The sequence below is a fragment of the Canis lupus genome, chromosome 11, assembly GCF_011100685.1.
Source record: "Canis lupus familiaris isolate Mischka breed German Shepherd chromosome 11, alternate assembly UU_Cfam_GSD_1.0, whole genome shotgun sequence".
In the NCBI taxonomy this organism is placed as follows: domain Eukaryota; kingdom Metazoa; phylum Chordata; class Mammalia; order Carnivora; family Canidae; genus Canis; species Canis lupus.
The window spans coordinates 36,407,625-36,431,737 of record NC_049232.1 but is presented as its reverse complement, the minus strand read 5'-3'; the positions used below and the strand labels follow the sequence as shown (position 1 = coordinate 36,431,737).

Sequence of the window (24,113 nt, the reverse complement as noted above, 5' to 3'; positions counted from 1 at the left end):
GTCCGGCTATGTTATAAACCCAACTGTAACTGCTGCATAGGATAGTGAACTCTGGGTGAGTTAAGTGTTCAGAGACATGGTTTTGGAAAAGATGTTCTGTAGTTCTTTTTGGCAGTCACTGGAGAGCAGGGCCTGTTGTCTATTAAAGCCACTCCTAGTTCATGAAAATAAAACCATGTCAACTGCAAATAAAAGAATGTTTATCTTTCTATTCCCTATGGAGGGAGTTGGAGGGTCCAGGCTGGGAATGTGTCTTATCCAAATGTGATAGCATATCATAGATGTTTCAATGGAAAAGAGAAAAAAAATGTGTTTGAATTCATCTGTGTTTCACTTCATTGGAAATTGTGAGTTAGGCTAAATGCTGTGTTTATTCATTACAGTACCCCTGGCACTGGCCTGATGCCAGGCACCCAGTAAGTGATCAATAGCTATGTATTGAAGGGATCAGTGTGGCCTAATCCTTTAAAGGCCTGACCGACTACATCTCTCTGTCATGGAGTGTTAAGGTGACAGTTCTCTGACAGCACAGGGATAGAGCGTTTTGCTGGCCAAACTGGGTCCCAGCTGCTGCTGGTGCAGACAGGCCCACTCTTCACCCCCTACTCATGACCATTCCTCTAATTACATGGGGGAACTCTCTCTCTCTCTCTCTCTCTCTCTCTCTCTCTTTATTTCCTTTTTTTAGTAACAAATAGAGAAAGCAGACAGGAGGAAAGGGAACAGTTGGCTAGAATGGCAGGAACAACTATTTTTGAGTCTGGTCTGGTGGACAGGGTTTGAACCCATGACTAGAGGAATGAGAGCCAGAGCATGAGAGAATTGTTCTGCTGGGAAGGTCTGTGAGTCTCTGGGCACAGACCCACTGCTTGGAGCCTGGGTGGTGTTGTGGCTGGCGAGGTCTCTGTACCCCTGTTTTCTGGGTGGGTCTGCTATGCTGCATTAGAGCCAGCAGCTGGGTGGGAGGTGAGACCCTTGGAGATGCTCCTGGTCCCAGGAGTAGCAGGGCCCTTTGAGGCAGCCCTAGGGGAGCCAGGGCAGGAGAGGAGGGGAGTGTGGGCCCCTGGTGCCCATGGAAGTCAATTGACAGATTATAGGTTTAGGCAAATTTCTTGGACTCCCCGAAGAAAAAGGAGGTTTCTTAAAAGTTTCTTACCTGAATTTATGTGGGATTCACAATCAGAGCTCTGTGTGTGTGTGTGTGTGTGTGTGTGTGTGTGTGTGTAATCACCAGCTGGTGAGACATGGGCGATATTTATTTGTGCTCCAAATTTCTACTTTTGTATTTACAAGCCACTAAGCCTACAACAGATACCCATCTAGGTAGTATATGAATGAAGAAAGTCCAACAAAATCCATATGCAAAAACCATCTATTATTCAAACAGATTTACCACCTGATATACATAATGGTCTTTGGGTCAAAGAAGAAACTCAGGTTTGAATAATAATAATAATAATAATAATAATAATAATGAAAAAGAATAGCTATACCCCTCCAGAGTATTCCCTATGTATAAGGAATCATGCTGTATTTCAATTAATTTAGTCCTTCAAACAGTCCTAGGAGACAGGAGTCTTATTCTGTCCTTTACAGATGAGGAAACTGAGGCACAGGGAAGTTACCTAATTTGGCCAAAACCACACAAGCAGCCTGTGGCAGAGTTGGGATTCAAACCTAAGAAGTTGGGCATTGGAGTTTGACATTTCATTGATCATCCTTCACGTAAAAGAAGAAGAAAAAGTGTAATCTTGAAACAAGTTTGGAATACATTTAGCTGCAAGTAACAGAACAATCTCACAGTGGCTTCAACGAAACAGGATTTAACAAGAAGTCTGCAATTTGCTTTGGTGGCCCAGTGATGTCAGGACTGATGTGTCTGTTTTTGTCTTGACCTTTTCTCTCGTGTTCCCAAGAAGATTGCCCAACCTGGGATATCACGTCTGTATTCAAAACAGAAATGGCAGTTTGGGTGGGGGCCGTGGCAGGAAAGCAGAAGCATTTCCAGAAACCCTTAAAGGACTTCATGCTTCTTCTACCTCATCATCCAGAGGAACCAAATGACCACCCTTCCTCACAAGGCAGCTGGGAAAACTCAGAGTCAGCCTTTCCAGCTGCTACAGTGGAGCGATGTGAAAGAAAAAGAGTTGGAAATAGATGTTGAGTTATAAAAAAAAAAAAAAATTAGCCACACTCCTTGATGAGAGGAGGTGAGGAAATCTGGACAGACAGAAGGAAGAGGCAACAGCTCTGATAGCACGTCAGAGGCTGGCACGTCCCCAACCCTTCTCTAGTTGGCGTGTCCACTAGAGTTCTTCATTTGCCTTTTCTACACTCTGACTTGTGATTGTACTGGAACCACTCATCTCCCCACAGACACTGGTTTGGCTGCACAATGGTTGAACACATGTCGGGATGTTTTAGTGATGTGACCATAGTGCATTGTGACATGACGTGGTCTTGAGATGCTGTGACCAGAACCAGTCTGGCTGGCTGAGCTGTGTTGCAACCCCACAGAATTTGCCTGGGGTTCTGGCGCCAGCTTGGAGTGTCAGAAGGGTCCTGCAAAGAGCTTTCTGAATCTGTCCCTTTTCATCACAATTAAGATACTCAAGGACAGGGCATGGGTCTCACTCTTCTATTTGGTCTTCCTTTTTCTGCTCTTTTACCCTAGGTACTGGAACAGTCCTGAGCTTGTCGATGTGTCTCAGTAAATACTTGATGGGTAAACTCACATTCCTGGTGACTGGTCAAAGATGTGTCACTTGTTATGAAGTGTGCCAAGAAAGTCACTTACTCATTTGTCCAGTAAGCACTTTGGTGATTTAATCTGTGAACCAATTACTTCAATACAGCTCCCAGAAATAGAGTTCTCCATCCTTTGAAGCGAGTTAATTGTCAACTGTTATTTTATCTGTGTTCATTCATCTGACAAACAATTAGTGAGGGCTTCCAAAGTGTCAGGCACGGTGCTAGGCACAGAAGGACACAGAGAAAGATATAATGCTGCCCCTCCCCCCCTTCTCCCAGACTCAGAGGGGAGTGGGCTAGACAGGCCTGTCAGCAACTTGACCAGGGCTCTGAGAAGGGCTGCATCAAAGCATTGCGGGTTTGCAGGGGGAGGGTGACTCACGATGCAGAGGGGTTGTGGGGTTGTGCAATTAGATTGGCTACTAGAGTCTCCCTCCTTAGACATTCCAAGCTGACTGCCAGCTTGATTCCACAAAGGGGGCTGGGGAGGGGGGCATGACCCTGTCTGGCTTCCTCCCTCATTGGGTTCACTAGTAAGCGCATGCTACTCCCTGGAGACCAGCTTCACACATGCTCTGCATTGGCTCTTTTAACAAACGGGACAAAGAAAAACATTAAGGAGAGTGAGGCTGAGGTCTGGGAAGCCAGAAGGCCAGGTGCCTTCTCTGAGTGAATGCTGTAGCTCAAACCTTTCTCATTCCTCAAAGACTAGAACATGCACTTTCTCGTTTTGGGGGGAGAAGACGAGATGAGGTATGGAGCATGTTTGGGAAGGGCTCTCTCTCTGTAAGATGGCTCACTGGATGAGGCAATCTGTGGGCAGGGCAAATGCTATACGATTTCCTTCACAAAAAGCTCAGTCGATGAACAAAACTACCAGTGTATTTTTAAAGGTCTCTTACTCCCCCTTTCAAAGGAGAAGAGCTGTATGGAATCTTCTGGGGAAACATGTGTATCCTTGCGACTTAGATGACCCACTTATTTGAATATTAGAATAGCAATGAAAAAAAGGCACTATTTTGTAGCCTCTAAAGGGTTGCTGTCGGGGTATATTTGAGACTTAGCAGCAAAAAGGCAGCTTTGTGATCTTTTATAATGAAATAGGATTAGAAGCCATAGCATGAACTGAGAGAGGAGGGGTGTGGTGTGGAAGTGGGTGACGCTAAGACTGCAGGCCCAGGGCATCTATCACACCCAGCAGTTCGTGCCAGAGTTCGAAAAGCAGGCTAGGGTGAAACCCAAAGCTCGGAGGGACTCTTCCAAACTGGCTATGTCTGAAGCACTCTTTGCAAAACAAAATTTGGATTTCTTGCTATCCTTCAATTTTTAGTGAACACTAACAGACCAGATCTGTTAAATCTGGAAGCGGGAAAGCAAGTATGTAATCCCTGGTAAATCTCTATCCAAGAATCTCACCGAATATTTCATATGCCACCTCATTAATGCCTGTTCCTGCCTATGAATCCCTGGCCATCCTAGATCCCAGTGACTCCTATTTAACAGATGCAGAAGTTGAGGGAGAGAAAACAAAGCGCCTTCATGGAGAATTAGTCATGCGACAGAACCAAGAGCTCCTAGTGTCCTGGCTTCCAGGTCTTGGCTGCAGCCAGCAGGACTGGGCTCTCTTTTCTTCTCGTGGGAATAATGGCTAACACTTGGGCTTTCCACTTTCACTTACAGGGCTGTTGAAAAAAATTACCATTTGCGGAGAAGGCAGCGAAATGCCGACTTCTCACCCTTTGGTCAAGGCAACTTCCTTGAAAGTGCTTTAAAGTAGATTGATGGAATCCAGATCCCCAGCCATTTTGTCTCCATTGCAATACTGGCTCATCCACAAATAACTCCTCATCCCAACCCCCCATAAGCAAAACCAATGGCTATACTGAATTCCCTGTTTCTTTGATTGAACTGATCCTTCTCTAAAAGGCTTATTGAATTTGTTGGCCAATTTCATTAAAAGAGTTAAAAGAGTTAAAAGAGTAAACTTCTCTGGTAGAAGAACTGTGCCCATGCCTTTCTTGTGATTGCTCTTAAGTGACATAAAAATGCATAGAGTTGGCTTGGGGGCCAGGGGAGTCCAAAAGAATTCTTTCCTGAAGCATGCATTTGTCCCCTAAGGCGACCCCTTAGGTACCTCAAAGTTCTCAGACAGTGGCTGCCAATAGAGAGTGAAGAGGTGAATTTGGAGACCTTTAGATGAAGCTGGGACACTGCCTGATTGATTTTAAACTATTCAGACCCAAAATGGGCATCATAAGCAACAACTAGAAATTGGCCTGGGAAACAAAGGGAATCAATTTGGGTCAATTAAATCTAGAAATAAGCAGAGATTAAAAAAAAAAAAAAAGGTCACAGAGTAAACTGTAAGAAGCTACCATCTTATTCCACGGAGTTTTTCCTTGTCTATCAAATACCACTTCATAATAGCTAATGTTGGGGCACGTGGGTAGCTCAGTGGTTGAGCGTCTGCCTTAGGCTCAGGTTGTGATCCTGGAAGGATCACAATCTTCCCCAGAAGATTCCATACAGCTCCTTCTCCTGGGATCAAGTCCCGCATCAGGCTCCTCAAAGGGAGCCTGTTTCTCCCTCTGCCTATGTCTCTGCCTCTCTCTCTGTGCCTCTCATGAATAAATAAATAAAATCTTAAAAAAAATAACAGCTAATGTTTTTGAACAGTATTTTATACCAGACTTGTGTCTTAACTTTCATACACATTATTCCCCTTGATCCTTACAACAAACACATGAGATAGGTGCTTTTGTTATACATTATCTTTTACAGAAGAAGAAATGAGGAGATTGTATGGAATCTAGGAAGGACTTGAACCCTCAACTGCTCAATTCCAGAAACCACACTCTGAACTGTATCTGCACTTCACCAATAGTTATTAAACACTTGCAATGACAAGGCATTTCTTGTGCGATTACTACAAGCCCTCGAAGACTGCTTCAAAGGGGACAGTCTTGGTTTTTGTCATGGGATGACGTCACAAAAAGGCAAGAATTTCATTAGCCAAAGTGTAAGAGACACAGATCCCGAATTACGACATTTCTGCTGAGGATGGAGGGGAAGAAGGAGTTTTTCGGGATCCTTTGGAAAAAAAGAAAAGAGAGTCTCCTTCAGAGAAACCATTAGAGTGCTAGGGGCTGGGAGAGTAGGAGTTGGGAATGAGAAAGGAAACACCCTTGGGCAAAGACAATGAAACTTGATTTTTAGTTCCAGGCGAGGTGGCAACTTGCCTTAAAAGAGAAAGGAGGGGCTGGGAGAGAGATGGTAGTGAATAGTTAGAGGGAAGAGAGTGTGTTCAGGTGTTCTTTTTTTTTTTTTTTTTTTTTTTTTATGACATTCCCTGGAGTCTGCTACAGTTAAAAGTGAAGGAATAGAGGAGGTCAGATAGAAACAAAGTGCAAAGGGAGAATTGAAGGGAGCTCAGAGAACAGAAGGTAAAAGATCACAGGAGAGGTAAGAAGAAAGCCAGAGGTAACACAAAGCCCCAGGGATGCAGCGTGGCAGTGGAGGAGGCGAGTTTAATCAGCTTCGCCTAAGGCAGCCACGGCTAAATAAAGAATGCCAGACGGGACACGGGAGACTGGCCATTCTGGAAAGGCAAGGGTCTACGGTGGTTTCAGTGACAGCTCCATGGCAGCACAGGGACAAAGCCCACAGGAGCCTGGCTTCTAAGAGGGAAGAAACCGAGACCCACCAGGAAAATGATGAGGGGACCGGGTGAGAGAAGTGCTGTGTCGCTAAGGGGTGCTCCTGGGCCAGAAGTAGCTGGCAGGAGGGGATGGTTAAGGCATAAATGACCATGAGCGGCAGAGGAAATCTGGGGGCAATCAAAAAGTGGATATTTAGATGCTTCTCTGAAAGCTTAAGTTCAACTGTGGCTATAAGTTGTGAACAGATCTGCCCCAGGCATGCACAGCTTTGCTCGGTCTGGGCCAGCTTAGTGCTGACCACAAAGAGATCCGGTTTGCTCTTTAAAGTGACTGCCACACCAGCCCAAATCTGCCACAAACTGTTTGTGAGTTGGCCCTCTGATGGAGGAGGCAGGGGCCTGGGAGGACATGTGTGGGTGAAAGAAAAAAATAAATACTGTAAGAGGTGGCCGTCTTCAAAAAAAAGAAGAGTCCATTTTTCAAAGGTGGGAGCCCAGTGAACTTCACTTTGCAGCAGAGTGAAATCAGGTGGAGTGTGTGGGTTCTTGGTCAGGAGGGCCTGGGGCTGAAGCCTGGTCCTACCAGTTTGGAATTGAATGTGGGCACATTGTGCCCTTTCCTGGGCCTCATCTGCAGAAAAGCTACCCCTCCCAGGTTATTATGGATGGACACTGTGCAGAGAGAGTAAGCACCCAGAGACGGTCTGGCAAGTTGCTGGGGTCTTAGCTGCCGGAGTGATAGGGAGACACGAGGGCAGAGCGTACAGTAGGACCCAGAGAGCGAGCTTCCTGGGGACAGAATTTATTATGTTGTTGAGTCATGAAAATTCTAATTCCAGAGCCTCCCTTCTTTGGATACAACCATGTCATGTTTCAAAATAACACATGCCAAATTTTAGGAAATCTGAGGGTAGGGGATTATGTGATAATAACATGTGGTCGACCTTAGAAAAAATAAGCTTATCATGGTATATTTATTAAATATTGCAATTATTCCTACCCACCCACCAACCTCCCTATCGATCTACCTACCTACCTGGTCATGCCTGGAGACACTCAGCAAACTGAGAAATCCCTATCGCTGCCTTTTAAATATGCAAGTTTGAGCTTATGCAGTGAGGAAAGTCAATTTTAGATCTGCCTTTAGTGCCACATTCAGACTGTGAAAGCGGCCGTTTAAAAAACCGTTAGGTAAATATTTGAAATATTCTAAAACTGACATTCTGAATGATATTCTGATGCCACTTCAATAATGTTTTATAAAATTCAGAGGAAAAATAGAATTAAGTAAATTTGAACTTTCCCTTTTCCGAGGCACTTAAAGGCCGTACTATTTGCATATTCTAATGAGGGATCACTGTAGCTCAAGGTACAAAGCTTCTAAAGAAACTGTCCCTAGCAGGCCAACGGTGCAGGAGCCATTAACCTTCGGCCTTCTATCTGCATAAGACAAAAATCAAAGTCTCTGCTTTTCAAAGTGGCTGCTGTGCAACCACTCCGCACAGCCCATGCTTTCCAGAACTGTCTTTGGAAGCACAATTAGAAGGTTTAAAAAGCAGAAACAAAAGCTCCATCCTATTTACACATTTAAAGTAAAGGTCATTCTCAGAAACTGGGCTTCCCAGATTTCTCCCCTTGAAATCCCTTAAGATATGTAATACCAACATAAAGGGAATCGCAAATCCAGTTTTCAGAAAATGGCATTAAATATAGATTTAAACTTTGACCTTTAGTCCCAAGTGAGAGGACAAAGAATTCTCTTTACAGTGAAGGGCATGTTGCTACTAAGCTTCAATGAGTAGGAGAGAACCTGCCTGGTAGTAGCCAGGATTAAGAAGCACCAATCGATTTACCTCCAATGCAGGTGTGCTGCAAATCCGCTGGGTCCCGATGTAGCGCGTGATTGGGCCAGGCTCATCTATATTCTAGAGTTTGTAGAAGTAGCTTCTGGGAAACGGGGGTCTTCTCGGCTTGGGGAATTGACGTTTCCACGGCAATATTTGAAATGCATTCAGAGTGAGCAGGAATAAGAGATGGAATACACAGGGTCTCCCACTCCACATTAGGGTCATGAGCAATAGTGGGAAATCCATGGGTAGCAGAGTGACGGATTGGGCAAACAGGGAAATCATGGAGACCCAGAGCATTCATATTTTTACATCCCTTATTACCCTGATTGCTCTGCAGGTGCTGACCAGGGCCCCAGGCTGATGACCCGCTCTGTAGCTCATCTCCCTGCTACATCATTGACAAGTTGATATTGGAGCCCAGGTGGGGGAGGGGGTAGATGACGAACAATGGGAAATGGAGCTTATTGGAGGTTCTGTGCACACCCAGAGGCAAAAGAAGATAATTTCCCCGACTGTGGAATTTGCTAGAACAGCTAAGGAAGTGACGAGAAAAACAGGGAAGAGTACTGAACTGGAGTCGGTTTGTTTTGCTCTTAACTAGCTAGGTGAGCTCATGATTACTACGTAGCATGGCTATTCATTTATTTGTCTCCATCACTAGACGGTAATCTTTAGTGCAAACCCCATCGTGCCAATTTTCTATCAGTGCCTTGCTCATACTGGGTGCTCAGCGAATGTTCGTTGATTGGAAAAGTGAGGGAAAGAAGAAAATTCTTTGTTGAGAGGGATCTAGTACTCATCCATTCTGACTCTTTCACTTTAAAGACAAAGCAATTGAAACCCAGAGAAGTGAAATTGAGGTTCCACTGCTTGTTGTTGGCAGAATTAACAAGGATGATGGCGATGATGATGATGACAGTTAACATAATTAAGTACCTGAATTGCGCTAACTGCTCGTGTTGGTGATTTCTTAGTTGGTTCTTAGCTCCATACTCACCCTGCTTTTCTCCTCTGTATCCAGGGTTCAGAAGCCTGAAGACTATATTTCCCAGACCTCCTTGTCAGCTTCGGGTAGGTTCTATTGCTGACAAGCACTCACAGAATCTTGGGACATGGGAACAAGGGAGAAGTCATTATGTTAATATTTTAACTAATTAATTAAGTGTCTGTGGCAGCAGGTGGCAGCAGCAGCAGGCGATGGAAGGTGACCATAGGCCGCTGTAACACGGTTAGTGAGTGGCAGCACCTGTGGGTTTGTTGGGTTCCTGCAGCAGCCCCCACAAGGGCACGGTCTTCTGGCTTCCTCAGTATGGCAGTGGTGGTGGCCCGAGCGGCCTCAGGAGACAGAGTTTGTGAGCTGTGGGTAACCCCCCCGTCCCATTCAGTGCCTCCTGTCCCAGAGGGTAGTGTCTTCCTGCAGTTTCTGATCTCTCTCTGGGTAACACTGCCTTCCTGGTTTGGCTCCAACAGCCCTTCCAAAATATTAGTACCAATTTCTGGTATTAAGTCTCCCCTGCTGAAACGCCCTTAGTGTTTTATGCAGATTCTCTTGTTGTATTCCCACAGAAATGTAGGAGACGTGAGCCAATGGAACTGTATCTCTATTTTACAGATGAGGAGACTGAGGCTAATGGACACAGAGTGACTTGTCCAAGATCACAAAGTGAGGTGGTGGTAAAGTAGGGACATGAACCACATTTTTCTGATGCCTCAATCCACACGTTTAACTCTACCCCTCAAGGACTATCCTGCTACCCCCATTGGATTATTTTATTGAGGTTATTTGGGTGCCTAGCAATGAGGTCTTCCTCCTCTGTGCTGTGTAAGACTAATTTCACCAGGCCCTCTTCCTTAGGACACTCTTTCTCCAGGACCCTTGTTTCCTTGCCTCTTGATCTGAGTCTCATGATGAAGTCATTTCCTTTATTAAAAAATTTATAGCAAGGTGTCTGGGTGGCTCAGTTGGTTAAGTGTCGGACTCTTGATTTTGGCTCAGGTCATAATCTCAGGGTCTTGGGATCCAGCCCGATGTGGGGTTCCATGCTCAATGAGGCATGTGCTTGAGATTCTCTCTCTCCATCTGCTCACACTCTCCCTGTTTCTCTCTTTCAAATAAATAAATAAGCCTTAAAAAAAAAAAAGCACTTTATAGGGAGGGACTGGTGTATCTTTTTTTTTTAATTTTTTTTTAATTTTTATTTATTTATGATAGTCACAGAGAGAGAGAGAGAGAGAGAGAGAGAGAGGCAGAGACATAGGCCGAGGGAGAAGCAGGCTCCATGCACCGGGAGCCTGATGTGGGATTCGATCCCGGGTCTCCAGGATCGCGCCCTGGGCCAAAGGCAGGCGCCAAACCGCTGCGCCACCCAGGGATCCCTGGTGTATCTTTTAACAGCAGAAATAGCTAAGGGCATGACACTGTTGGTAGCAGAAGCCAGGAGGTTATCCAGAGTGAGGGTTTGAGGGAAGAAAAGAGGGTAGAGTGAATGGGCCCAGCATTATTACATAGCAGAATGGGGCCCTTATTCTGTTAGGACAACACTGGCCCCTCACTTGGGTGAAGACAAGGCCAGAAGACTGAGGATCGAAGGAACTGGTTCTTAGAGTGGTACCTGGCTTGTTGTGAGCACTCAACTAATGTTAGCTTTAAAGTAGGCCACTACCAGGGATTTATCCCGAAGATAAAAATGTGGTGATCCAAAGGGGCACATGCATCCAATGTTTATAGCAGCTATGCCCACAATAGCCAAAATAGGGAAAAAGTCCAGATGTCCATCGACAGATGAAAGATAAAGAAGATGTGGTGTATATATAAGCCATCAAAAAAAGAAATCTTGCCATTTGCAACCACGTGGGTGGAACTAGAGGATATTATCCTCAGTGAAATAAGTCAATCAGAGAAAAACTATTATCATATCATCATATGCGGAATTTAAGAAACAAAACAGGATCACGGGTGAAGAGAAGAAAAAATAAGACAAAATCAGAGAGGGAGACAAACCATAAGAGACTCTTAACCACAGGAAACACACTGAGGGTTGCTGGAGGGGGGTGAGGGATGGGATACCTGGGTGATGGACATTAAGAAGGGCATGTGATGTAATGAGCACTGAGTATTAAATAAGACTAATCACTGATCTCTACCTCTGAAATTAATAATACACTATATGTTATTTGAATTTAAATTTTAAAAATATGTAAAAAAAAATAGAAGAGGAGGGAATTCTTTTAAATTCATTTTATGAGGCCAGCATTACCTGAATACCAAAAGCAAACAAGGATGACATAAGAAAAGAAAATTGCAGATCAATATCTCTGATGAACATAGATGCAAAATCCCCAACAAAATATTAGCAAATTGAAGTCAGCAATATATTAAAAGGATCATACACTGTGATCAGGTGAGATTTATTCCAGGGATCCAAAGATGGTTTAACATAAAATGAAGGATAAAAGTCACATGATCATGTCAATAGACACATAAAAGACATCTGACAAAGTTCAACATCCACTTATGATAAAACTCAATGAAGTAGATATAGAGGGAACATACCTCAACATGATAAAGGACATATCTAACAAGCCTTCAACTAATATAGTCAACAGTGAAAAGCTGAAAACTTTTCCTCTAAAATCAGAAGGAAGACAAGGATGCCCACTCTTGCCACCTTTATTCAATATGGTATTGGAAGTCCTAGTCAGAGCAATTAGGCAAGAAAAAAAAAATGAAATGCATCCAAATTGTAAAGAAAGAGGGATGCCTGGGTAGTCCTGCCTCAGTTGGCTAAGTGTTAGACTCTTGATTTTAGCTCGGGTCACAATATCAGAATTGTGAAATCAAGCCCTACATTGGGCTTTATACAGAGCATAGAGCCTGCTTAAGATTTTCTCTTTCCCTCTTTCTCTGCCCCTCCAGTACTTACTCTCTTTTTGCCAAAAGAAAGAGAAAGAAAGAAAGAAAAAAGAAAGAAAGAAGAAAGAAAGAAAGAAAGAAAGAAAGAAAGAAAGAAAGAAAGAAAGAAAGAAAGGAGAAATAAAAGCCTTCACTGTTGCAGATGATCTAATAATATATACAGAAAACCTTTAAGATCCCATAAAAAATTGTTAAAGCTAATAAACAAATTCAGTAAAGTTGCAGGATACAAAATCAATACACAAAAATCTGTTGTGTTTCTATACACTAATAATGAACTATCAGAAAGAGAAATTAAGAAAACAATTCTATTTACAATTGCATCAAAAAGAATAAAATGCCTAGGAATAAAGTTACCCAAGGATGTAAAAGATCTGTATATTAAAAACCGTAAGACATTAATGAGAGAATTTGAATATGACATAAATAAATGGAAAGATATCTCAGGCTCATGGATTAGAAGAATTATTGTTGATAAAATGTCCATACCACCCGAAGCAATCTACAGATTCAATGCAGTTCCTATCAAAATGCCAATGGCATTTTTCACAGAAATAGAACTAACAACCCTAAATTTTGTATCAAGCCACAAAAGACCCTGAATAGCCAATGCAAACTTGAGAAAGGCAAAACTGTGCGATTATTTTAAAAGAAACTATTTATTATTTAAAATGAGTGTTTCTCAAGCATATTGTACTTTCATTGCTTTCCTCTGAAACCCAGCCATTCATCTTTTTAAAAAACAGTTTTATTGAGATATAATTTTCATACCATAAGATTTATGCATTTAAAGTATGCAATTCAGAAGACACAGAGATGGCCAACAGACACATGAAAAGATGTTCAACATCACTCACCATCAGGGAACTGCAAATCAAAACCACAGTGAGATCTCACCTCCCACTACCAGAATGGCTAGTATCAAAAACACAGGAAATAACAAGCACTGGCAAGGGTGCAGAGAAAAGGGAACCCTCGTGCACTGTTAGTGGGAGTGTAAATTGGTGTAAACATTGTGGAAAACAGTATGGAGGTTTCTCAAAAAATTAAAAATAGGAATACCATATGAGTCAATAGTTTCACTGTTGGGTATTTCCCCAAGGAAAACAAAAATGTTCATTGGAAAAGATATACGCAGCCCTATGTTTATTGCAGCCTTATTTACAACAGCCAAGATATGAAAGCAGTCCAAGTGTCCACTGACAGGTGAATGGAAAAAGAAGATATGAGATATATATAAACACACACACATACACACACGAATATTATTCAGCCCTAAAAAAGAACGAGATCTTACCATTTGCAACAACTTGGATGGACTTAGAAGGTATTATGCTAAGTGAAAATAAGTCAGATGGAGAGTGCCATATGATTTCATTCTCATGTGGAATCTAGAAAACAAAACAAATGAACAAAAAAACAAAAGTAGCAACAGCCTCACAAATACAGAGAACAAACTAATGGTTGCCACAGGGGAGAAGGGAGACGGGAGTGGGCAAAATGGGTTAAGGGGGAATGGGAAATACAGTTTTCCAGTTTGGAATGAATAAGTCACAGGGATGAAAAGCACAGCATAGGGAATATAGTCGATGGCACTGTAATAGCATTGTATGGTGACAGATGGTTGCTACGCTTGTGGTATACAATGTATACAGTTGTTGAATCACTATGTGGTCCACCTGACATTACTGCAACGTTATGCGTCAACTACACTACAATAAAAAGTGTATAATTCAATGTCCCCCCCGCCCCCCAAAAAAGTAGGCCATAGGACCTGAGGTCCTGCAGGAGATACCAAAGCAAATCAGAGCCAGATCAGTCCTGGGGGATAGTCAACCAGGAGGGGCTGAGGCTTGTGCCCATCTGAACTGGGAGGGAAGAGCTGGAAGCCAGCACAGCACGCTGAGAGGGTCCTGGGGAGCCGGAGGGGTGGATGCAGGCTCTGGGCTTTGAGTGGGCTCTTAAAGCAGGGTGAGATGTAAAGCAGAGGCCGTGGGGGAGGGAAGCACACTTTGCAGGCAAAGAAACTGTGAGCAGATGTATCTTTGAATTGAAGTCAAAACTTCCAGGTGATTTTTATAAAGCTCTCCCACCTTCCTTCTAAATGTCTGAGAGCAGTTTCTGTGAACCCCCCGGGCCTTCAGGTGCTGCTCAGAGTTGAAGCGTCCTCTACAAGAGACAAGTTCAAGGACGAATTTGGCCTTTTCCACATCCTTTCTAACTGTGCTCTATCGGTCCTCAAGCATTGCTCGCCTCTCGCAGCCCTGGGCCCCAGAACTCAGTCCCCAGAGGGACTCAGCTGGAGGCTTCATTGCACCCTCCCTACATCCAGACCCTTTGTCCCCTGGCCTGCCCTTGCTATTGGACCAGACAGCTATTTTGATGAACTCACTTGAAGTAAGATGTCAATGGCTTGTTGTAACTTAAAAATGTTCCCTTTCAGAGCATCTGTATTTTAACACTGGCCTTCAGCACTTCATTCAAAGGAGTAATGTGGAATTTCAAATGACATGACATAGAGCTTATATCAGTTAAAAATGTGTCTGGCTGTAACAGAAAGCCATCCTGCCATGGTTTAAACAAGTAAAGATGTTTATTTGTTCCAGGAGAACATACACACACACACACACACAAGCATGCACATGTGCATGTATACACACTTGCGGGTACACATACGTGCACATGCACACACAGATGCTACTGATTTGTCTGTCCGAGGAGACCAGAATATGCCACCCCAAAATATCCCACTGGGGCATAGGATTATTTTGAATTGAAGGCAATCAAGACCCAGCTGACTCAGAAGAAACTTCTGCCTCTCCCTTAAATGAAAAAAAAAAAAAAAATTAGGTAGGGAGTCTGGCCCATCTAGAGAGCTATCACCAGAGAAATTTTTATCTGAAAGACCTATCTGTATGGTAGGACAGACATCTAATTACTAAACATCTGTTCTTTTTATCCTCCTGTGAATCACTCTCCTCCCCTTTGAAGGCCTAGGTTTCTAACCCATTCCTCAGCTAGGGATGGCATAGTAGCCTCAACTGCCCATGAGTCTCATATCTTTGTGGTTCCCGAATGGACAAAATTAAACTTGTTTTTCTCTGTTAATCTGTCTTACATCAATTTAATTATTAGACCAGCTAACAAAGCCTAGAAGGGTAGAAGGGACAATTTTCTGCCCCTGCAAGGGCTTGTACGACAGCTCTGTAATGTCACTGTTGGCCAAGCCTCCTCCTCTCTTCTGCCTTCCTCCCCAGGGTGGCACGAGGGCTCCTGAAGCATGGCAAACAGGAAGGAGCAAAGGAAGAAGGCAGAAGGGGAAGAGGCAAAGGGGCTACCTCCCCAGGATCATCAGTCAGAACAACGAAGTCACATGCTGCAAGGGAGGCAGGGGAGTGATCTTAGAGTTGTTGTTTTAAATAATTGGGCAGAGTGGACACTCAAAACCAAAATGCAGGTTCTGTTAGTTGGTAGGGAAGGAGACTAGATGGGGAGTTGGCAACAGCAGTGTCTTCTGGGGCTGGAATGGCTCCCAAAGGCATGTTGTCCCGCCCTCTTTGTCTCTGGAGGGCATGTAGAGTGCAATGCAGAGAAGTGCAGGTTGGAGCTGAGCAAAGCCATACCAACCCCCAGGTCTCTAACTCCCTGCCTGCTGTGCACTTTGGTGTTCCATTCCTCATCACCCAGAGTTAGGGTGTGTGCTCTAAAGCAAGGCTGAAGATGCCAGCCTTTCCAGCACTGCCAACCACTCATCCCGTTGCATAAAGGAGCTCCCCGCTTCCTCCTCCTACAGTTAGAAAGGCTTCATTTTTAGACTTAAAAAAAAATTTGAACCATTTTGAAGTGTACAGTTCAGTGCTATTAAGTGCCTTGACGATGTAGTACAACCATCACCATGATCCCATTGTTTACTTTTCATTGCTAATCCGATGCTGGTTTTCTCAGGTGTGGGGTTCAAAGGTGGGGATTTGCAATAAGGGTAATGAAATTTAATTCATTCAAAAATATGAAATATTTTTACTTTTCAAAGTGCTAACAGCTTAAAAGCACATGTATTTTCTGGCCTGGAAACATGTGGTTTCTTATCTGGATTATTTATCCCCCTCCAATAAATGTTGCTCCATGTTACTGTCTTGCACAGAGAGCCGGCATTAGGGCTATGAGCTGCTCCATCTTTTATTCAAAGGGCATCAGTATCAATCCCTTTGGTTTGTCAGATTCTACAAATAAATTATTTCCTTTGAATATTCCCGGGGCCATTTTGTGATTTGGGACAGATGAACATTCCTCTGGATTTCTAATCCCTATGGATTGGGCCAAAACCAGAAATCCGGAGGAGCCATTTGGGGGAGGCAAGGCAGCCCCCAACCCACAAACAGCCTTCCACTCCTGGAAAAAACCCCACATTCACAAGTAGAATATGGAGTCCCGTAACTTCAGTAGACCACGGAATTCTGGAGGGAGACAACTGGTGCAATTTTCATCTCTTGAAACATTTAAAATGTATCTGATCAAAGGAGGAGAAAATTAACCACAGTGTAGGAAGCTGGCAGGGGGACGGACAAGATGACCTAATTTGCCTTTCCCATTACTAATTTCAGTAGGAGTCTTCTCTGGGACTTCCACACTGAGATTCCAAGGCAAAGAGCACCTCAATGGGATTCTCGTGGCTGCGAGAATGACAGTTAGGACTTGTGATTTCTGAAGCGTCTGCTGTTGTATCCTTGGGGGTTTAGCATGGAACTAAATTCTCCTCAGATAGATACATTGGGCCCCATTCTTATCTACATAATAACTATGGAGAAATTTTCCCTTTGGGTTTCAAAGGATGTGAGTTTGGTCTATCAAAGTTGGGGCTATGCAATGAATTCATTACTTGCTGAAATAAAAATCAACACAAATATATCTTTGCCTTAAGAAAAAAAGAAAAAACCACACCACTTAGTTACTTTACCAACCTCTGGATTCAATTAATTTTTAACATGGAAGTAAAGTTCCCTTTTATTTTTTTCTTCCTTTCAAGCCAGACATTTATTTTTAACAAGGGATGAAATCATCTGAGAACAAAACGGGACATCTGTTACTTTATATCTGTTTATTTTAAGTACTTAAATCTGAGTTTGATTTCACACAATTTTGACATTGTTGCTTCATTAATAATCCTTACGTAATTGCGACCTCAGAGGGCGCCCTGTGATTGCAGCATTCACTTCTCATTAGTGTGGAGTCTGATAGGAAAGCCAGAGTCGCCCTGGGATGGGAGAGGCTTCCATGTTCAAAGCTGGTCTCAGTGCTGACCTCGGCAACAGCAGGAAACCACCTCAGAAAGCACAGGGAGAAGGCCTCGCATGGGGCCCAACTTCAATAAGGAGTGGTCTGTAGTCCGTTGTTAACATTTGCACGGTCCCATTTCTCGGGAGTTGTCGGATGGGCAACCTAGGGGCAGCAGTTGTTGCAAGAGAAATACAAGATTGCATATTGCATACACTTGCACGCAATTGACACATACACATGTGTACTCAAGTGTGTTGGAGCAAAGAGAACTTTTCATCCACCTTTGAAGAGCAGCACAGTCCTAGGAGGCAGATACAGAGGAACCTACTGAGATAGGAAGTGTGAGGCTCTGCAGAGAGGGGCCTCTGTGGCCACAGTGGGCCTGGCCAAAGGGGTGGCCTGATACCTGTGGCTGAGGATCAAGGTGTGGGATGCAGAGCTGAGGGATTTGAAATGAGAGTAGTGGATTTTTTTTTTGGGGGGGGGTAGTGGAATTTTTAATTGTTTCATTCATTTATAGACCAAATATTCAATGAGCTCTACGTGAGGCATTGGGTATATTTTGGTAAATAGATTACCCTTCTTCTTCCGAAGGAGCACACTATCAGATCAGTGTGCTATGAGAAAGAATGGCCGAGGGTCCTAACTGGGATTAAGAGGGTCACAGAAGGATACTCAGAGGTAAAATGTAGGTTGAGACCTGAAGGATGAGAAGGAGCTGGATATGGGAAGAAGGAGGGAGAGAGAACTCAAGCTTACAGAAGGAAAGGAGATTGGCTTGTTGCAGGAATGAAGAGGAGGCCAGTGTGGCTGGAGTGCAGTGAGAAAGAGAGGAGTGAAAAGGAGGAGAAGGGAGAAGGTGGAAAAGAAAATGGGAATCATGCCTGGTGTCCCAGGCCGAGGGGAGGTGCTTGGATTTCACCGTATGCATAAGGGAAGTTATGCATGCATAGTTTTAAGCAGGTGAGTGACAAAGCTTCTGTGAGCTGAAGGGGAGAGATTAATTTCATAGGCTGTTGTCATGGTCCAGAAAGGTGGCAGTGGAGAGGGCGGGAAGCGGGTGGATTAGGGAACACTGATGGACTGGATGTGAGGGATGAAAAAGGAAGAGGGGTCAGAACTATCCTGAGGATTCCTGGCCCAAGTATCTGGGTGAATGGTGGTGCTATTTACTGAGATGGGAAAGGTTGGCTGGGGCTAGGGCAGGGAACCAGCTAGTTGGGATAGGGTTGGGATGGGAATCAACCATTCCATTTGGGACATCTAGCTTTGAGATGTCAAGTTGGCAGTTAAGTATTTGAATCGGAAGTTCTCCTAGGAGAGGTCTGGCTTGGAGGTATAAATATAGAGTTGTTGACAAGTAGAAAGTTTTTAAACCAAGACAATGACTGATGTTAACAAGATTTTGAATAAAAGTGGGTAAGTGTTGTGCTGGCTAGAAGTTCTCCATGGTGGAGGGAAAGATGCTTATATTTACTTATATTTAATATTTAATATTTTAATATTTAATATTTGGGGGAATATTTTAAAGTAAGTTATAGACATGATATTTTACCCCTAAGTTCTTTAGTCTTCAAAAAAATCGAGACATCATTCTACTTAAGCACAATCTCAGGAAATGACATTTGGTCATCATCTCAGTGCCAGGCTCTTACCTTATGCCCAGCACTATCCACTTAATATTTTTCTTTTAATCCTCACAACAAATTTTTGAATAAGATATGCTTGGTGCATCCTACCAACGAAGACATTGCAGCTTAGCAAGGCTTACTAAATCCCCCCAAACCAGGTATCTAGAAACTTGTGAAGCCAGGACCCAAACCCAAGTATGACCAACTCTAAGACTTTCCCCCATTCTTTCTTAGTTGCATACAGATACCTAGAAACTCATCTTTATGGAAGGCATATGATTCTCGTACCCTTTGCTTAGCATCTGTTTCTTAGAGTGCTGTCCTGTCTTTGAAAATTTGGCCCCATGATCCCCATTCTTTGCTGAGGTCAGAGGACTATGTTCTCCTTTGGCCAGGCTGCAGTGGACCATTCCCTGAAGATGCAGCCTATCAGCTCAATTATCATAGATTTGAAAAGCCAGCATTCTTTCTGTCCTTGGCTTCCCACAGCATGCATTGGATGGGGGTTATGCGTATCTCCTGGGATTTAGTAAACCAGTGGTGGTAGCGTGAAGGGCTATGGTAGTGATCTTTTTGCTTTCTGTGGTCACATCAGTGCCTTATGCTCCCAGGGCGCTCTTCAGAGGCCTGGGGGTCCTGCCCCATCTTCCAAGCCATGACCAGGAAGGCTATGAGGTGGGGACAGTTGACTCAGATACATGCCATTTCTACTTTCCCCAGGATGGGTGTGTCCTTAGCCCATTCCTACCATCATCCTTATTGTAGATGATGTAGAATTTAGAGGTAGAGAGGCCTCTATCATTCAAACAAGGTATATGTATACCAGAGCACTCATGGTGGCATCCAGTTACTCTTTAATCCCTAACCCTGCTTTATTTTTATTTATACCATTTATGATCATCTGCTCTAAATGCATTTGCTTATTCTCTCTCTCTCTCTCTCTCTCTACTAAATTTTAAGCTTCATGAAAGAAGAACCATTACCAGTTGGGCTCATAATTCATCCCCAAGCACTACGAGAATGCCTGGCACACAGTAGGCACCTGATACACATTTGTTGAATTAATGATTGAATCAATCAATCATATAGAGTCCCAGACATCTAAATATTAACCCAGTGCATTCTAACTAGTCCATAACAGACTTCTGTGCACTCTCCTCAACAAAACTGTGAAACACTTTCTTGTCCCACAAATCTCAACAAACAAAAAGAAGAGAATGATGAAGGAAAAAACAAGAAGGAAGAAAGAAGAGAAAGGAAGGAGGGAGGAGAGAGGGAGTACAGAGAACATGGAAGCACACTAGAGGGAGCCATGCTCAGAGCACAATGGAGGCCCCAGGCTGGTTTCTAAGACCTCCAGGTGGGGCACAGGAAGGTTGCATTCCTCTGAAGCCAGAAACCTCAAGGAACCATAGCTTTCCATCATCAAGTTATTCCAGGCTGGCTTAGAGGTCTGGGGAGGACATTCAGGCGCTCTGAAATACAGCGATAATCAAGAGAAAGAGGGAGTCTTAAATTGAGGATGGAGAGCAATATACTCAGGTTAATGGAAGCACTAGCAATATTAAATGAAATTGCTCTACCACTTCTTCATAAGACGACACTGGGGAGCCTGCTCTTTGCATAAGCAGGGAGGGTCCTGGGATTTAGTGGGAGGGCGGAGGAGTTGGGGAGTCAGTCATGCAGCAACCATTACAGTTCATGGGAGCCCGGCTCACAACCCCTCGGCGCACCTGCTGCATATTTACTCAGGCCCACGTAGGAGCCAGGCAAATTTGGGCAGGATTTCAAGGGAGCCTGGAGCCAGGGGAGCCTGCTTTAGTCCAATTAAATGAAGCAGTATCAGGTGGAAAGTAATTCTGAGTATTCACCATTATAGGGAGTTTTGTGTTTAAGCCCCTCTGTGGACCTTCTTTTAATGAAGAACTAAACTGCGGGTCTGGGGGTGGGCAGAAAGAACTGCTCCAACTCGCAGAGCTGAATCTGGCTCCCAAGAAGACAGACAAGGGCCTGCAGAATCTCCTAAGGGTGGCGTCTTGCAACCCCCCTGGCCCTTCCACCCGGGCCCTGGGACGCCTCTGTGGGTATGGCATTTCTGCTCTGTAAAGATGATGGGAGACCTCACGAGGCCCTGGGGGTACAAAGAACCTGTATCCGAATGATCACAGGTGGATCCAGTGCACTGAAATCTTTGGGGGATCTTCTCTCTGCTTCCTGCCTGCTTGCCTTCCTTCCTTCCCCTGTGTTGGTCTTCTGAGGTAGCAGAAGCTGAAAGAGTGAAGATGAGATACTAGGGTTGCAGGGAATCAAGAGTCTTATGTAACAGTGTTAGAGAAAAGCAAGTCCACTGGGGTAGGTAATGAACAGAAGAGGAGGGTATGATTCATGAGTTCAAACAGCACAGAGAGGATGTCGATTGGAGAAATCCCTCTATCAGTAGATGTTTACGGAAGACTCGAAGTGAACCAAACACTGTGCTGTATGAAGAGGGCCAGGCCGAGGACTGGGACCATTCAGAGAAGCACAAAATGGGGTGGGAGGCCTTCAAGCGACTCTTGATGGCAGTGCCCTGAAGATACTAGTCAGGTCAAGGAGACAAAGCATACGTACGTGAAATGAAACAACCAGGCATAATCTGACACCGCCAACAACACAGACCCTTATCTTAGACCCCAATTCCTCCTTGCCCAAGCAGCCCTCTGGCCATATTTGAGCGAGCTGCCCTGCTTGCCACCCTCGTGACTGTCCAGCAGTGGTAGTGAGAGCGTAGCAAGAGCTGAACCCTCTAGGGACAGGTGTGGTATTGGCCAGCCTTTTCTCTTCAACATGCACCAGTGAGTCTAAGAAATACCAGTGATAAAAATGGTCTTCCCCTCTACCCCTCGCAAAATCTTTTGCTGGTCTAAGGCAAAGAATTGCTGCAGTCACCGTTGAGTTTTGATTATATGTTTATATTCTGTGTATGATACATAAACACACACATACATTAGCACATTTTCATTGCTTATCATTGAATAAATACTGTATTTTATGTGGGAGCTAATTCAGAAATCCTCAGCCATCCAAGTAGACACACATTCATGCTCCTTTTGGGAGTGAATTCTTGCAAGTAGTGAATCCTTTGAGTTCACACTGTGTACAGGTGACGTCTTCAGCTCCTGTGATAAAACATATGCCTGCACTTCAACACTAGATGAAAAACATCAGTCTCGGTACGAGATTGTAAGGATAGAACAATGAAGGGTGGGTCCAATCGATTGTTATTTTCTATGACCTCTTAGAATTTCTGTTTTAAAAATCCAAGACAGTGAAGCAGGGGTGCAGACTGTGAGGTAGTGTATTTTTGTTTAATATGTTGTAAATTCTAGTGCATGCCTGAAATATTTTGCTGACTTTGAGTATCTTTAAAACTGAGATTTCTTCCTTTGAAATTGCTAATTTCTAGTCTTAAAACTAAATAGCAAAGAGAGATAACTGTTATTGAATACGACAACTGATACCTAAAAATAAATGTCGAGGCACAGAGGAGGGGTTCCTAACTAATGCCCCTGCTCCTCATGCCCAATACACCAGGGATGCCACTGCTTTCCAGAGATTCCAGAACTTGTCCTGAAAGGATTAGGGCCTCGACTCGTTACCTAGATGTTGCTTGGGTTGGTAGCGTTACCTTGTTCTCATACCAAGGCAATTCGGGTCCTTCCCTGATCCTATTCTATCTCTACCTTTCTTCTTCCTGTTCCCAGACATGCTCCACTCTGAACACCTTTCTGGTTCCCTTCTCCCACATTCTCACAAAAAGAATTTGGGAAAACAGTTGACTATCCCCGACCCCCACCTTTAAACCTGCTACTTGTTTTACCCTATTTCTGTTTACAGATTTCTTTCTGGCTCTGCCTTCGTTCTGTGATATCTACAAAGGAAGCCAACCCAGGGAAAAGTGCCCTTGGAAAGAATACGGATCAGTAGATTTGAAGGAGTAGCCCTCCCCATGCCCCAATTAGAAAACTGATCAGAACAATTGCTTAAGAAGTCCACTTATTAAAGGACTGAAAAATATGAATCATGATCAGGGGATTTATCAGAAATATTAAAAGAAGACATATGGGACCGATTTCCAAAATAGGAAAGCATTATTTCCCTGGAAATAATCCAGGGAAAACATACAACTGGGAATTTCAACATTTTGCAAGAAAATGGAGCAAATCTTACGAGAGAAAGGCTCGGTGAGCAATACAACAGGACTTTGAGAAGCTAATGTAGCATGTTTGTGAAAAACTGAACTTGCCAAATAAATTGGGTATCTTCTAACATTTTAGCTTCGGGATTAGCAAAGGAGGTAGCTTCAGGGCAGTTGACTTTTATCTTTGTTTTTGTGATGGATTTGATTTGAAAACTAGACATTGATTTTCAATAATGGGAATGGGAAAGTGACCAAAAGACCCATAAGTGGGTGACACTGCGTCTGACCTGGATAGGAAGTTTCTAGCAAAGTGTCAAAAGGATCTCTCTCTGGCCCAGCTTGTCTCACTGATGCTCTGGAAAGGCAATCAAGTATTCTATCACGGGATGGAGGGGGCCAGGTTTCAGAGCAGCCCATGTGATAGAGACCAGGGAAGATTAGCAGGATCTGCCATCAACAGAACCCATGCTCTGCACGCCTAGGCAGCCCAGAGTGCGAACTCGATCAGCACTCACATGGGGAAGTAGGTGCAGGCTGAAGAAGCAACAGCTCGGAGCCCAGCTGGCAGGGTGCCACCCTTTCAGGCACCGACAAAGAGTGTGTTCAGAAGAGACTCCCAGGACAGAAGAGGCTGGCAAAAAGCTGGAGATTGTTAAAGCAGGCAAAGGGAAACCTCCGGATAACACAAGTGCCTTCATATATCTACAGGGCTCATCTGCGGAAGAGGGGCTGTTATGAACCCATAACAGCCATTCATATACCGAAATCCAAGTTCCCTATTACCTGGGAATATGACCTTATCTGGAAATGGTGCTGTTGAGATGTTATTAGCTATGATGAGCTGAAGAAGGGTGGA

At 43.9% G+C, this 24,113-nt stretch overlaps 1 long non-coding RNA gene across 1 annotated transcript; it reads left to right on the top strand.

Annotated features, from left to right (window-relative positions):
* The first annotated feature begins 8,729 nt into the window (after positions 1 to 8,729).
* On the top strand, positions 8,730 to 10,154 carry LOC111098056. The gene is made up of 4 exons (XR_005366795.1): positions 8,730 to 8,864; positions 9,281 to 9,330; positions 9,438 to 9,487; positions 9,872 to 10,154. It is a non-coding gene; the product is annotated as an uncharacterized LOC111098056 (long non-coding RNA).
* The last annotated feature ends 13,959 nt before the right edge of the window (positions 10,155 to 24,113 follow it).